Source organism: Geotrypetes seraphini, chromosome 15 (assembly GCF_902459505.1).
Source record: "Geotrypetes seraphini chromosome 15, aGeoSer1.1, whole genome shotgun sequence".
Lineage (NCBI taxonomy): Eukaryota > Metazoa > Chordata > Amphibia > Gymnophiona > Dermophiidae > Geotrypetes > Geotrypetes seraphini.
The window spans coordinates 6,399,811-6,414,110 of NC_047098.1; the positions used below are offsets into that span (position 1 = coordinate 6,399,811).

At 43.9% G+C, this 14,300-nt stretch overlaps 1 protein-coding gene across 14 annotated transcripts in view; it reads left to right on the forward strand.

The window, feature by feature from the left end:
* The window catches only part of HSPG2 (heparan sulfate proteoglycan 2), a 332,003-nt gene that overhangs the window by 9,894 nt on the left and 307,809 nt on the right, over positions 1 to 14,300 (forward strand). The window lies entirely within an intron of this gene.

A 14,300-nucleotide genomic window follows, 5' to 3' on the forward strand; every position in this document is an offset into this window, starting at 1 on the left:
TAGGACTTACACAGATATTTATTTATTAAAAAATTTATATATGGCGGTTTCCATATGACAAAACAAAAAAATAGAGGGACTGGAAACTCAATTCACAATCATACAAAACAAATTTTCCAGTTTAAATACACACTGGTAGCTCACGAGGGGTTAAAATATTGAGCACTTTCCACCAGTGTGTATTTAAACTGGAAAATTTGTTTTGTATGATTGTTTCCCTATGACATACATAGAATCTTGTTTTTCTCCGATTATCACGTATAACATAGACATATCGAGACAACATCGTTAATCATTCTTGTTATAATAGGGATAGAGCACAAATTCAATCAATTCAGAAGTACAAACAAGCTTTAAATCATACTTTGATGTCGGGGGGGAAAAAAAAAAGAAAATTCTAGAACATAAGACTAGCCATACTGGGTCAGACCGATGGTCCACCTAGCCCGGTGTCCTGTTTCCAACCGTGGTCACAAGTACCTGGCAGAATCCCAAAGAGTAGCAAGATTCCATGCCACCAGTCCTAGGGACATGCACTGGCTTTTCCCTCATGTCTGACTATGGACTTTTTCTCCAAGAACTTGTCCAAAGCTTTTTTAAACCCAGCTTTGTTAACTGCTGTAACCACATTCTCTGGCAACAAGCGCCAGAGCTTAACTATTCGATGCCTGAAAAAAATATTTTCCCCTAGTTTTTGTTTGAAAAGTCTTTCCATGTAACTTCTTGAGTGTCCCCCTATTCCTTGTTCTTTTGGAAAGGGTGAAAAATCGAGTTGCGTTTGCCCGTTCTACACCACTCGAGATTTTGTCAACCTCTATTCCCCGTGTCTGTCTCAATAGCAGACTATGGACCTCCTGCTGTAGTTTCCGGTATGCAAATACCAAATTGTGAATGACCAATGGGGACCACCAGTTGCACGATGGCTAGTTGGCCATTGCCCACCAGAGTATTGGGACAAAAAAGTGACTGAATTCGCTGTTACTTGTAGAAGAAGGGCTTGGGTTTGAGATGTGGTGAGGGCAGGCCGAGAAATTAGCTGGGAAGTGGCCACTCTCTGGATAACTTATATAAAGTAATGGATCAAATGGATTTGATTTTCTGTCTCTCTGGGAAAATAATCAAAGTGGTTTTACATAAAATAATCTAATCTAATCTAATCCTTAGGTTTGTATACCGCATCATCTCCACGTTCGTAGAGCTTGGCGCGGTTTGCAGTAGAAGAAATAGGAAGGAACTACAACAGAGGGTTAGAGGTAGAAGTGTGAAGAAAATTTAGAGGGATGCCAAGATGAAAGAGTTTCCTTGATTCCTAATTTGGAGAGAAAATTACATTTTTTGAGAAAAGCCAGGTTTTCAGATGTTTGCGGAAAACTTGGAGAGAGCTCAAGTTCCGAAGAGGGGAGGTAAGGTTGTTCCAGAGCTCAGTGATTTTGAAGTGGAGGGAGGTCCCTAGCTTTCCTGTGTGGGAAATGCCTTTTAGCGAGGGGAAGGATAGTTTTAATTTGTGGGAGGATCTGGTGGTATTAGGGTTTGAGGAATTCCACGAAAGAGGGATAAAGGGAGGGAGGAAACCGTGTAGGATTTTGAAAGCTAAACAGGCGCATTTATGGTGGACCCTGGCGATTTTCGGAAGCCAGTGGAGCTTGGCCAGGAGTGGGGAGACATGGTCAAATTTACTTTTAGCGAAATTGAGCTTGGCCGCGGCATTCTGGATCCGTTGGAGTCTGTGGAGGTTTTTCTTAGTTAGGCTTAAGTAGATAGAGTTGCAATAATCCAATCTGGAGAGGATGATGGATTGGACAAGGAGGGTAAAATGTTTTTGATGGAAGCAGGATCTAACTTTCCTCAGCATGTGAAGGTATTTTGTACTTGGGGGGAGGAAAGGGGGGGGGCGTGGGGTGCTGTGGAGGGTTAAGTGACTTCCCCAGAGCCACAAGTTGCTACACTGGGAATCGAACCCCCTGAGTGAGTAATGGACATACAAATTCCCATATGGAGCCACATCTACCCTTTCCACTCCACTCATTAAAAACCATAAACGGAGACAGCCCAGCCTACTTGAACAACCAATTAATCCAAACAACCACAACCAGACATAGGAGAACCCACACTCCATTCACACACCCTCCAACCAAAAACGTCAAAGGAAAAAAAATGTACGATGGCCGCCTGGCCACTCAGGCAGCAAAACTAGACTACCAATTCTCCAATTTACTGATCCCGACCCCAGACTACAAATCCTTCAGAAAAGAAATAAATACCCAGCTATTCAAGAAATCCTTAAAGACAAACTAACGCAGCAAGAATCATCTCAATCCCCAATAGCAACCCGCTCCACTATGTGCTGAGGGTGCTGAGGCTGTAGCACTAACCACTGCCACCATACACTCCCCCAGATAGTCCAAAAAGCGCTTTTTTTCACTTAGGAGAGCCCCGAGCCTCCTTTGCCTCCAAAGTGAGAAGGAGGAGGTGCATCTGACTTCTCTATCACCAATAAGAACAAGTCTTTCTAAAGTACCGGGCTGTTGGTTTTTGGTTTTTTTTTGCCTCTCTCTTTTTCAGCCTGTCGGGGCCTGAGGATTTGGGTTGGGAATGCGAGCGGTGCACTTCCTGGGCCCGGGAAGCCACAGTGCTGGATGAGTCACACTGCCAGAGGCCTTTGATTTTTAGAAAAAAAAAAACATTACAGCTTGGAGGCCAGGATGTGTAATTAAAGAGAGGAGAACTGCTGCTGACACCCCACTCGGGTTTAAAAGGTTTTGTTCTGTGTTTGAGATCACGTATAAATGTTGCTGTCAACGTTGGTCTGTCCTCGTTTTCTATCGCACTTGGGCCTTGGGTGCTTCCCAGTGGATAAGCTTCAGTGATATGTGGCACATAATGGATTTTCTCAGCATGTAAGCTCTTGTTAGGAGGGACCCATGAGGCTGATAATTCCTTTGTGTACTATGAGTAGTGACTATTTCAGCTGTTGGCAAGGAACGAGCCAGACTCACTTCCTCCCATTCAATACCTGAGACTGGCAACGTTTAGGATGACTGGGACGCTACATGTCTGTTTATAGAAACATGATGGCAGATAAAGACCAAATGGCCCTTCCAGTCTGCCCATCCACAGCTTCCACTATCTCCTCCTCTCCCTATTGGCTAAATCTCTTTACACTGGCATTGTGAGGCCATAGAACTTTCTGGTTATAGAAACATTGTAACATGATGGCAGATAAAGACCAAATGGACCATCCAGTCTGCCCTTCCGCAGCTTCCACTATCTCCTCCTCTCCCTATTGGCTAAGGCTCTTAACTTTTGTATCTCCTCTTCCTATAGGCTAAGGCTCTTTACACCTGCATTGTGAGGTCATAGAGCTTTATGGTTATAGAAACATGATGGCAGATAAAGGCCAAATGGCCCATCCGCAACATCTACTATCTCCTCCTCTCCCTATTGGCTAAGGCTCTTAACATTTGTATCTCCTCTTCCTATAGGCTAAGGCTCTTTACACCTGCATTGTGAAGTCATAGAACTTTATGGATATAGAAACATTGTAACATGATGGCAGATAAAGACCAAATGACCCATCCAGTCTGCCCATCCACTGGAACCATTAACTCTTCAGCTTTTTAAGAGAACCTACATGCTTATACCACACTTTCTTGAATTCAGACACAGTCTCTGTCTCTACCACCTCTTCCGGGAGACTGTTCCATGCATCTACCACCCTTTCTGTAAAAAAGTATTTCCTTAGATTACTCCGGAGCCTCTCGCCTCTCATTGCAGTTTCCTTTCAAATGAAAGAGACTTGACTCATGCAGATTTACATTACGTAGGTATTTAAACGTCTCTATCATATCTCCCCTCTCCCGCCTTTCCTCCAACGTTTACAGATTGAGATCTTTAAGTCTGTCTCCATACGCCTTACCACGAAGACCACGCACCATTTTAGTAGCCTTCCTCTGAACCGACTCCATCCTTTTGATATCTTTTTGAAGGTGCGGCCTCCAGAATTGTACAGAATATTCTAAATGAGGTCTCGCCATAGTCTTATAAAGTGGCATCACTCTCTTGTCACCACATTCCTAATTCATGACCCTCCCACCCCCTCTTTTACTCTGAATACCACCAGGGTAATGTAACCTGAGATTTGCTTCTGTATCTGGTAACTGTCTCATTAGTCCATTAAAAGGTGTTACCTACAACTTAAAATTTTTATTAAAAAGTCAATTATAAAATGTGCTTTTTCACCTTTTGTAAATTTCCACAAAATTGGCCAAGCCTGCTTTCATCTTTCGCATTTGTAGCACTTGGGGGTCCCTTGTGTTTTATTTTGAGCGCAGTTTCACGTCCTGAACCTGCGACCTAAAATCTGTTGGGGTATTTCATATGAGACAGCCCCTGCCACTTATAGCTCTTTGGAGGTCTCTTCAGAGTTGAGGCCTGCCGGCGTTAGGTGTGGTGCTCCATTGAATATTCTCGTCTTGGAAGGGTGATGAACAGGGAATGGTAGGACTGATGGGAAGGGAAAACATCCACCCAGCAGATATGTTTGCTGTTAAAAGAGCCTGTGTTTGCTGAGGGCAGAAACTCAGACTGGCCAGCTGAGCGCAAACAAGATCTTCAAATGGGTTCCGGAGCTCGAGAAACGTTTCACTATGTGACTTTGAAAAAATTTTGTAATAGCCGGGGATAGTACATAAGAACATAAGCATTGCCTCTGCCGGGTCAGAGGCTAAATGAAACAACATGCAAAAAGCTCCCAAGAGCTAGGAAAAAACCTCTTTTTTTTTTTTTTTTCTACTTGGGTCTCTACAGAATTGTGCGCAGAGCTTAACGTTCTTGATTGCGTTTGACTGCGGAGTTTGGGCCATTCTCAAATAACTCATTTCCCCGAGTAAATGGATTTTGGAACTTGGCTCCGATTGGGGGTGATTTTCACGTGGCAACTAGATCTTAGAACCTTGCCTGTGGACTTGTGTGTAAAAAGTACAGATAACAGCATGTATTTTTATAAGCGGAGTGTCCACTAGAGCTATTGAAGCCTGTCCTAGGAGTCCAGAAGCCGGTCGGGTTTTCAAGACATGCAAATCTCTCTCATGCACATTCATTATGGGCTCTTTTTACAAAGGAGCTACCTGAAAAAGGAGGCAGTAGCGGCCAGCGCGCGGGGCATTTTAGCCCACGCTATTCCGTGCGTTAAGGCCCTAACACACCTTTGTAAAAGCAGCCCTCTATCTATCACAAAGAAAGAAGCCATTAAATTGTAATATAAGCTTATTTATTTTTTATGTTTTTCAAATTTTGCATTCTAAACTTCATTAAGGGGTCCTTTTACTAAGGTGTGCTAGCCGTTTTTGCGTGTGCTAAATATGTTAGCGTTTAGGGGCACGCTTAGTAAAAGGACCCCTTAATGAAGTTTAGAATGCAAAATTTGAAAAAAGTAAAAAATAAATAAGTTTATATTGCAATTTTAGTGGCTTCTTTCTTTGTGATAGGTATAATTAATTGAAACCAGAATTTACTTCTTGTGTAATGCATATTCACTAGGGATATGCTGAAACCCCGACTGGCCTGTGGACCCCTTTGAGTACCCCTGATGGAGGCATTTTGTGGTGTTTGGGTGGAGCTGGGCAGAATTGCAACGCAGGCAGATCATTTTTAATAAAATATACATGTGCACATTTGGAGCCGATATAACTCAGTTTGTGTGCTAATCAGACTGATTCTTTATAGATAAAGTGCATATGACTCTATCCCCTACTTCTACGAAACCGCACTAGCGTTTTTTAGCGCAGAGAGAGCACGGAGAGCGTCGGGAGCAGCGCGGGCCATTCAGCGCGGCTCCCCTCGCTAGAAACTGCTAGCGCAGTTTCGTAGAAGAGGGGGTATATTTTAAAACAGAGGCGCCCTATTAAAGGGGAGAGAAGCGGGGCAGGGCACCCCTCAGGTTGACAGGTGCCCAAGCGATATTCTAGATCAGGGGTGTCCAAGCTCAGCCCTTGCCAGGTCGGATTTTCAGGATTTCTCCAAAGAATATGCGTGAGATCTCTTTGCATACAATGGACGCAGCTAATTCATTGGGGGAAATCCTAAAAACCCGACTGGATTGTGGCCCTTGAGGACCAACGTTGGACAGCCCTGTTATAAATGGACCATTGATTTCACCCAGTAAGGCTATTGTGAAGGTGCAGAGTTTATGATATTATAAATTACGCTCGTCACTTGGCATATCTAAGCATGCCAATATATGTTCCAGATGTTCTTTTCTTCACCACGTTCTCTGATTTATGTCTGGAAGACAAAAGGTTTAGCAAGACTTTTTTTTCTAAGCTATCCCTGTAATAAATTAGTCCTAGATTAGTGGGGACTTTGCTGAACAGTTGAGTATTTCCTGTTGACTTTATTTACTGTAAATGGTGTATAATTCTTGTTTTGATGCTTTAACTCCAATGGGACTCTGTCTTCCCGAGTGCTCTTGTTGACTCAGCTGAGAGAGGGCCACGCAATCTCTGTGAGTTCACTTCCTGGTTATTGTCTCTTGTGGTCGGCGTCTCATTCCTGCTTCAGGAAGGCTCTTTTGGAAATGAGCTCTCGGAAGGCTGTCCTGGCTGCCGGTCCAAGAAAGGAAAGGGCCGGATGGTCCTGGTTGCTTCTAGTTACAGCTGTGGCCTGAGCCTCCGCTGGAGCACAGCTGTGGCCTCCAGGCCTCGTTTTGCACCCCTAACACCGCACCCGCTCTTCCTACTCTCAGATATCTCCGTGAAATTAATGAAAAACCTCCAACTGATACAAAACACCGCAGCAAAACTCAAGATCTGATCAGGTCACACCACTGCTTCAAGAACTACACTGGTTACCGATAAAAAACCAGAATAGAATTCAAGCTATGGTGCGTCGCATTTCTAATACTATATGGTGATGTTCCTAATAGCTTCCCCAGATTTATTGAACTATAAGGAAGATCTGCAGACTAGCGATTTAGTATACTGGATTGATTTTTTTTTTTTCGATTCGATTCACCTTTCAAAATTCTAAGTACTGTAATAATATGTTGCCTAGAACTATAATGAGGATTCGATGGGGGTATAAGATTGCACATAAAATAACTTTAATTAATGAGCCATTAACACTCATTAATTGGCTACAGTCAATCAATTACTGGTGTTAATTGGCACTCATTTGGACCTGTGTGTGTGCAACTGTGTGCAATCCTATAAAGAACTATACATGTCTCAAGCGCAACCCAAAAGTGGGTGTGGCCATGGGCGGGATATGAGTGTTTCCAAAAATTACATGCAGTTACAGAATTGGGGATGGGGGGTGGGAAGTGTACCCAACTTGCGCACCAGGCTGTATTTTAGTTGGCGTAAGTCCTGGCGCCTTATTTTAGTCACAGGAATTAACGCTCGTTCCAGAATGCCTTTTATTGAATAGTGTTGATATTTTTTTCAACACCTCAATTTGAGCACCATTTACTGAATCTGGCTTTATGTGCCCTGTTATCTGTGTAAGTATGTTAAGAGAACAACTCATGCGCTCTGGCACCTGCTGCTGGTAACTGCTTGTAATTATTGGGTACTTCATATTTATTTATTTAAATTAGTAGGGTCTGCATGTAGATTAATCGCAATTAGAATTTTTAATCATATAAAACGTCCCCCCACCTATTTCCTTCTGTATTCATACAGTTGCAAATATAGACAGCAGAAGAAAATTCTCAGAATTGACAAGTTTTAATTATATAATGAAAATAAATAAATTTCTTACTTTTATTGCTTGATGATTGTATTTTTCTAATCTTTATGTTCCGTCTTTAAAATCACCAGGCAACAAAGGCAAGAAAAAATTCTTAATTTTCATTTTAGTAATTAAAACTTGTCAGTTCTGAGAATTTACTTCTGCTGTCTATTTTTGCCACTGTGCAAGTACAGAAGGAAATGTGAGGGGGTGAGGGAATGCTTTATGTGATTAAAAATTAATCGATGTGCAGCCCTGATTATTAGGGCTGATTTACCACTTTTTGGAAGAAATTCACCCAAGGTGGAGTACAGTACAGCAAAAATAAGTCAAACATTGGCAATAGGTAATTGCAGCATAAACGTTTCAACAATACACATTATGGCTTAGTATAGCTTTATATGATACTAACAACGTCACAGAACACACATTAAACCTCATCTGTTTTTTTGTTCCAATTGCTTTTATTATTGAGAAAATATACTTCCATTGTACAATCATCAACCTTTTTGTTTTTAACCCAAAATAGAGAATATGTCCCCCAGACTTCTTGTACTCTTATCCGAGCCTGGTAAAGAAACCCAGATGAATGAGTGATTAGCTAAATATCTTAATGAGACAGCAAGTGGAGGGGCCTTGCTGGACCCTGAATACAAATGCAAATTAATTCCTCCAGGATGACCCACAGTCGGAAAAGAAGACGACTCCCCCGGGGCCACAGACGGTCCACTACTGCTATTACACAGGCTTCCTCTTGTAGTGGAGCAACAATGCTATTTTATACCATACCGTACATATACATAATACCTTGGCTGAAGAAACTGCACTGGTTACCCGTGCGATCACGTATTTTTTTCAAGACATTAACCTTGGTTTACAAAGTCATTTAGCACGGGATTCCTTGGTTTGTATCGTAAATTATGGCTATTTACCGACCGCTCTGGACTTTACGGTCTGAGGGGGGGGGGGGCGATACAATTGTCATTGATGGACTTTTCAAAAATACATTTTGAGAATAAGGGAACTTCTTTTTTTTAAATCTTTATTAATTTTCAAATATTAACAGTGCATTGCAAAAATTTTAAACCTAAACAAATCAGGAAAAGCACTTTAAATATACCAACATTTTGAAAACAATCATTTTCTCCCGCCTTCCTCCCATTCATCCATAAAAGTATAACCACATATAGAATTTCAATAAACTAAATCCAAGAAATAATGATGCCTTCCCACCTCCCTCCCTCCCACCCTGGATGTGTAAGGAAATTAAGTAAAAAGAAAAGGTACATGACAACTAATGTGATTCAACTCCACACCCTTCCAAACGCATTACTATATCCCAAAAATTCAACGTTCATTCTTTCAGATTTGTAACTGCAACGTACGTTCGCCCACCAAAAAGTATAATTAAGCCTATCGTAACTCTTCCAATTGCGTGCAATCATCTGCATTGCTATTCCCGTCATTATTAAGAAAAGCCGGCTTTAATAACGATCCAAAGAAGGTTTTTTTTTTTTTTTTTCAATATCTTTATTAACAATTGCAAAGGAACATACATCCATGGGCAAACAGCCGGAACATAGCCATCGACAACAAGTACCACAAATTATGGCTTCATAAGTCGATGGTATATGAAAACTTCTGCTATTTCCATCATGGGAGTAACACAGCGGAACAAATTAACTGGACCGCAAAGAGATTTATCTGATATTCAAAAGTTCACAAAAATGCTTAAAACGACACTTTTTATAGAAGCATTTTAATAAAAGATGTTTTAGCTTAATGCCGGTTTTAGGATGAGTGCATTGTGGGGATGTGTGAACCCACTGTGTTTACATGGGAATCACCTGTAATGTGAAATGTTTGTGGAGGTCTTTGTTCCGTTCTGTGAATGTTACTTTTGTAAAGCCGCCTAGGAAAAGGCGGCTGATAAATTTTTTAAAATAAATATACCATGTTTCCCCGAAAATAAGCCCTAGTATGATTTTTAAAGATGCTCCTGCTAGGGATGACTGGGTGCCCCAGGGTCAAAAGATGCCAGGCCCTGGATTTTCACCCTTTTGTGTGATATTCTTTCTATTATGATATTTTTGCTTTGTTCATATTATATCTTGTAGTTTGGCGGAGTTTTGGTGTACTTTTCGCTGAATGTTCTCTTGAATCTTAAAATAGTGTTCTTCCTCTGCTACAAGGGGAAGCCTGTGTAATAGCAGTAGTGGAGTCGTCTTCTTTTCCGACTGTGGGTCATCCTCGACAAAACCTACGTCTTCCAAGCCGCCAAATTAAACCCTTGGCTAGCCCAAATGGTCCTCAAGGCCTACAACTACCTCGACTTTAGAAAATTACTCAAAACTCACCTATTCCGAGACCAAGACCCTTAATGCCCCTTTTCTATCCTCCTCCTCCCCCCTTCTGATCTACTCCCCTCCCCCGTCTCCCTTCTCTCCCCCCTACTTCTCTCCTTGCTATTTGCAACTCTACGATCAATTTGATATGTAACCACTTGTAATCTCTGTCTAACTAATGTGAACCGCCTAGAACTCTTCGGGGTATGGCGCTATACAAAAATAAAGTTATTATTATTATTATTATAGAGGAATTAATTTGCATTTGTATTCAGGGTATTTTTGCTCTGTTGTGTTTTCTCAATAAAAAACCGTTTGAACGTAAAGATGCTCCTAATATAAGCCCGGGTTAAGATTGACCCCCGAAGTCCCCTGACACTCCCCGCCGCCATCCCCGACACTCGTGCTGCCCAATTCATCCCGCAATTCAGACTCGACGATTCAGCGACCCCCCTACTCCTGTGAGACCTGACTCAGCTGTGCTTCAAGGCCTCCTAAAGCAGTGGCGGCGGCAGCAGTGCTCTGAACAGGTTGCTTTGCGGCCTTCCCCCTGCTGCGTCATTGATGACATCATCAGCAATGCGGCAGAGGGCAGGTCCCGGTGGGGAAGGCCGCGAAGCAGTTCAGAGCATTGCCGTCGCCGCTGTTTTTGGAGGCCTCGGAGGTACCAGTATATCAATCTCCCGGTGAGAGGGTCGGTGGGGTTCTGATGCACAGAGGGATGGGCAGGAGGGATAGAATGATGCTGCACATGGGGGGTGGGGGGAGAGAAAGGAAAGAGGAAGAATTGGGGTGGAGGAGAGGAAGGGAGAGAGGATTGTTGTACATGGGAAAAAATGAGACATCCCCAAAAATAAACCCTTGGAGCAGAAATTAATATAAGACCCGGTATTATTTTTGGGGAAACACGGTAATATCATACAGTAACTCATATATTAGTGGGTTTAAAAAGTGCACTTGGGATAATTTAGAAGCATTCTCTCCCCCCCTCCCATACTGTGTTTCCTATGTGACTGGGAGTAGCTCGTAATGAGGTATGCATGAGTGACAGAAAGGAGTAACTGGAGCAAAGAATGAAGCATTTATATAGAGGAAAAAAAGCCCCGTGTCCTTTGATCTGTGTGTACACAGCACACAACCAGTTTCAGGAGAGATTAGGAGTTGGTAGGAAGGAAGAGGAATGGGCAGGGCTGCTTGGGAGGGTCAGAAGGGCAGCGCCAGGCAGAGGTAAAAGGTCCTGGCGCTCTCTACCTTATATAGATGAAGTCACAGGAGCGGTTTGGGGGGTTGATTTAATGCTGACACCAGCAAAGAGGAATGTCTGGAACTCCGCACTGGAGGAGCAGAGACCCTCTTCCCACCAGAGTCGGCTCTGAGATCTCGTTCATGCCGCTGCTCCCTTGGCAGTCTGGGATCCGGCAAAAAAAGGGTTCCCGAGAGCACATGTAAGGCATTGATTCATACAACGGCAGTCTTTGGCAGAATGAAAGGAAAGTCGGCATCCCGCAGGATCCAGTGCTCTTTTTCCAGCGCTGATTATTTATACTTCTGTGTATCGTGTTGCTAAGCGTGATGTGCTTGGAGAATCCAGAGAGTTCTGAGTTTTGTTCTGATTCTCCGCTCTCTGCCTTTCCCTTCCCCCCCCCCCAACCTACTCATATGAGCTCACTGTAGCCCTTATGTCACACCAGTGGCATTTCTGAGTTTAGTGCCGGAACGCCTGGCAAAACCAGCTGGAGCTCCCGTTTTGAAGCGGACCTATTTGGGAAAGTTAAAGTAATGGTGTCCTCTTCTAAAAATGTCTTGGTACAACAAGAAAGTTGACCCCCCCCCGATCCCTCCACAAAAGGGGACGCAACCAGAAACAAGAAAACTTGTGGCGAGTTGAGGTCCAAGATCAAGGCTTTATTTGAACAAATAAGATCATCCACATAAAAAAATGTCTAGGGCCTGAACCACTGGAAACCAACATGGTCCGTGTTTCGACACTATTGTGTTCTTCAGGGGTCCCTAGAGGTCCTATTATCAGGCCTGCGGATTAATGAAAACAGAAACTCCTGGGCTGATGCGATGCACTCGAGAGCGCAAGTGAAACTTTCTATATGTTTCCAGTGGTTCAGGCCCTAGACATTTTTTTATGTGGATGATCTTATTTGTTCAAATAAAGCCTTGATCTTGGACCTCAACTCGCCACAAGTTTTCTTGTTTCTGGTTGCGTCCCCTCGTCTAAAATGTGACACTTCAAAGTTGCCCTGAGGGGACATTGATTTCCTCGCATATTAACAGATAAAGCAGATCTTGTGCTCATGACAGTGTGTCTAACGTCCTAGTCGGTGTCCACCTGGGCAGTAGCTATCAAACCATACAGTGCGATGATATTGACTAAAGCAGACACACAAAATTCAAAATCCTGGATTTCAAACATGCTGACTGTGGTAAAGCTCGGCGGAGAAGTGCCTGAGTGAGTGAGCGAGCTTGTCGGAGAAGTGCCTGATTGAGTGAGCGAGCTCGGCTGAGAAGTGCCTGATTGAGTGAGCGAGCTCGGCGGAGAAGTGCCTGAGTGAGTGAGCGAGCTCGGAGAAGTGCCTGAGTGAGTGAGCGAGCTTGTCGGAGAAGTGCCTGATTGAGTGAGCGAGCTCGGCTGAGAAGTGCCTGAGTGAGTGAGCGAGCTTGGCGGAGAAGTGCCTGAGTGAGTGAGCGAGCTTGTCGGAGAAGTGCCTGATTGAGTGAGCGAATTCGGCTGAGAAGTGCCTGAGTGAGTGAGCGAGCTCGGCGGAGAAGTGCCTGATTGAGTGAGCGAGCTCGGCGGAGAAGTGCCTGAGTGAGTGAGCGAGCTCGGAGAAGTGCCTGATTGAGTGAGCGAGCTTGTCGGAGAAGTGCCTGATTGAGTGAGCGAGCTCGGCTGAGAAGTGCCTGAGTGAGTGAGCGAGCTTGGCGGAGAAGTGCCTGAGTGAGTGAGCGAGCTCAGCGGAGAAGTGCCTGATTGAGTGAGCGAGCTCGGCGGAGAAGTGCCTGAGTGAGTGAGCGAGCTCGGTGGAGAAGTGCCTGAGTGAGTGAGCGAGCTTGGCGGAGAAGTGCCTGAGTGAGTGAGCGAGCTCGGCGGAGAAATGCCTGATTGAGTGAGCGAGCTCGGCGGAGAAGTGCCTGAGTGAGTGAGCGAGCTCGGCAGAGAAGTGCCTGAGTAAGTGAGCGAGCTCAGTGGAGAAGTGCCTGAGTGAGTGAGCGAGCTCGGCGGAGAAGTGCCTGAGTGAGTGAGCGAGCTCGGCGGAGAAGTGCCTGAGTGAGTGAGCGAGCTCGGCGGAGAAGTGCCTGAGTGAGTGAGTGAGCTCGGCGGAAAAGTGCCTGAGTGAACGAGCTCAGTGGTACCTGTCGAGTTAGAGGCTACTAGGTGTGTTTCTACAGACATGGGGTGGAGGCTCACGCAATGGGCAAACCGTTTGCTGCTTCCCTCTGGGCCCCCTTAACCTGGCTGTGCCCTTGAGGCTTTCTACTTCCCGACTCCACCCCTCCTCTGTCACTTTCCTTGTGGGCAGGGCTGTGAGTCTTAAGGTGGCTCTGACTGAGAAAATGTCCTTAAGGGGACGTAGTGTTTCCTATAAACTCCCACTGCTCTTTGCCTTGATTATGTCTCTCTCAGCTGCCATCTTTTCATTCTTTTGGTCTTTAATTAGATTGTAAGCTCTTTTGAGCAGGGACCATCTCTTGTGTGTTTGATGTAGTACTAGTTGTGTCTCTCCTTTTGTATAACATTTACCCTCATTTTCCTGTGTTTCAACATATTGCTGCAGTCAGAGAAAATTTGATCACATGTCACCTCTGTTGAAGAAATTACATCGGCTTCCATTTCATTCAAGAGTTCGATTTAAATGTGCTTGTATAGTCTTTACAGTTTTACATGGACGATTTGTTCCTTTGATGTGTCTATCTCTAAACGCCATGAGATCTTTGGGTACGAGAACAACTCGTATGTATAAGCTCTGTTTTCCATCATTGAGAGGAATCAAGTCCATTAGTCAAATTTCACACTCCTTTCCATACTTCTAACTGCGATATGGAATGGATGACCTCCTCAAATTAGATCGTGGTTATCTCTTCAGATCTTTCGGAAAACCTTAAAACTCACACTGTGGTTCATCGCTTTCTAGGCAATAGCTCCAATGAATATTAATGGATCTTTCTTTGTGATCTAATTATGTAAACCGACTCGAGCTTCTATTTGTAGGAGAT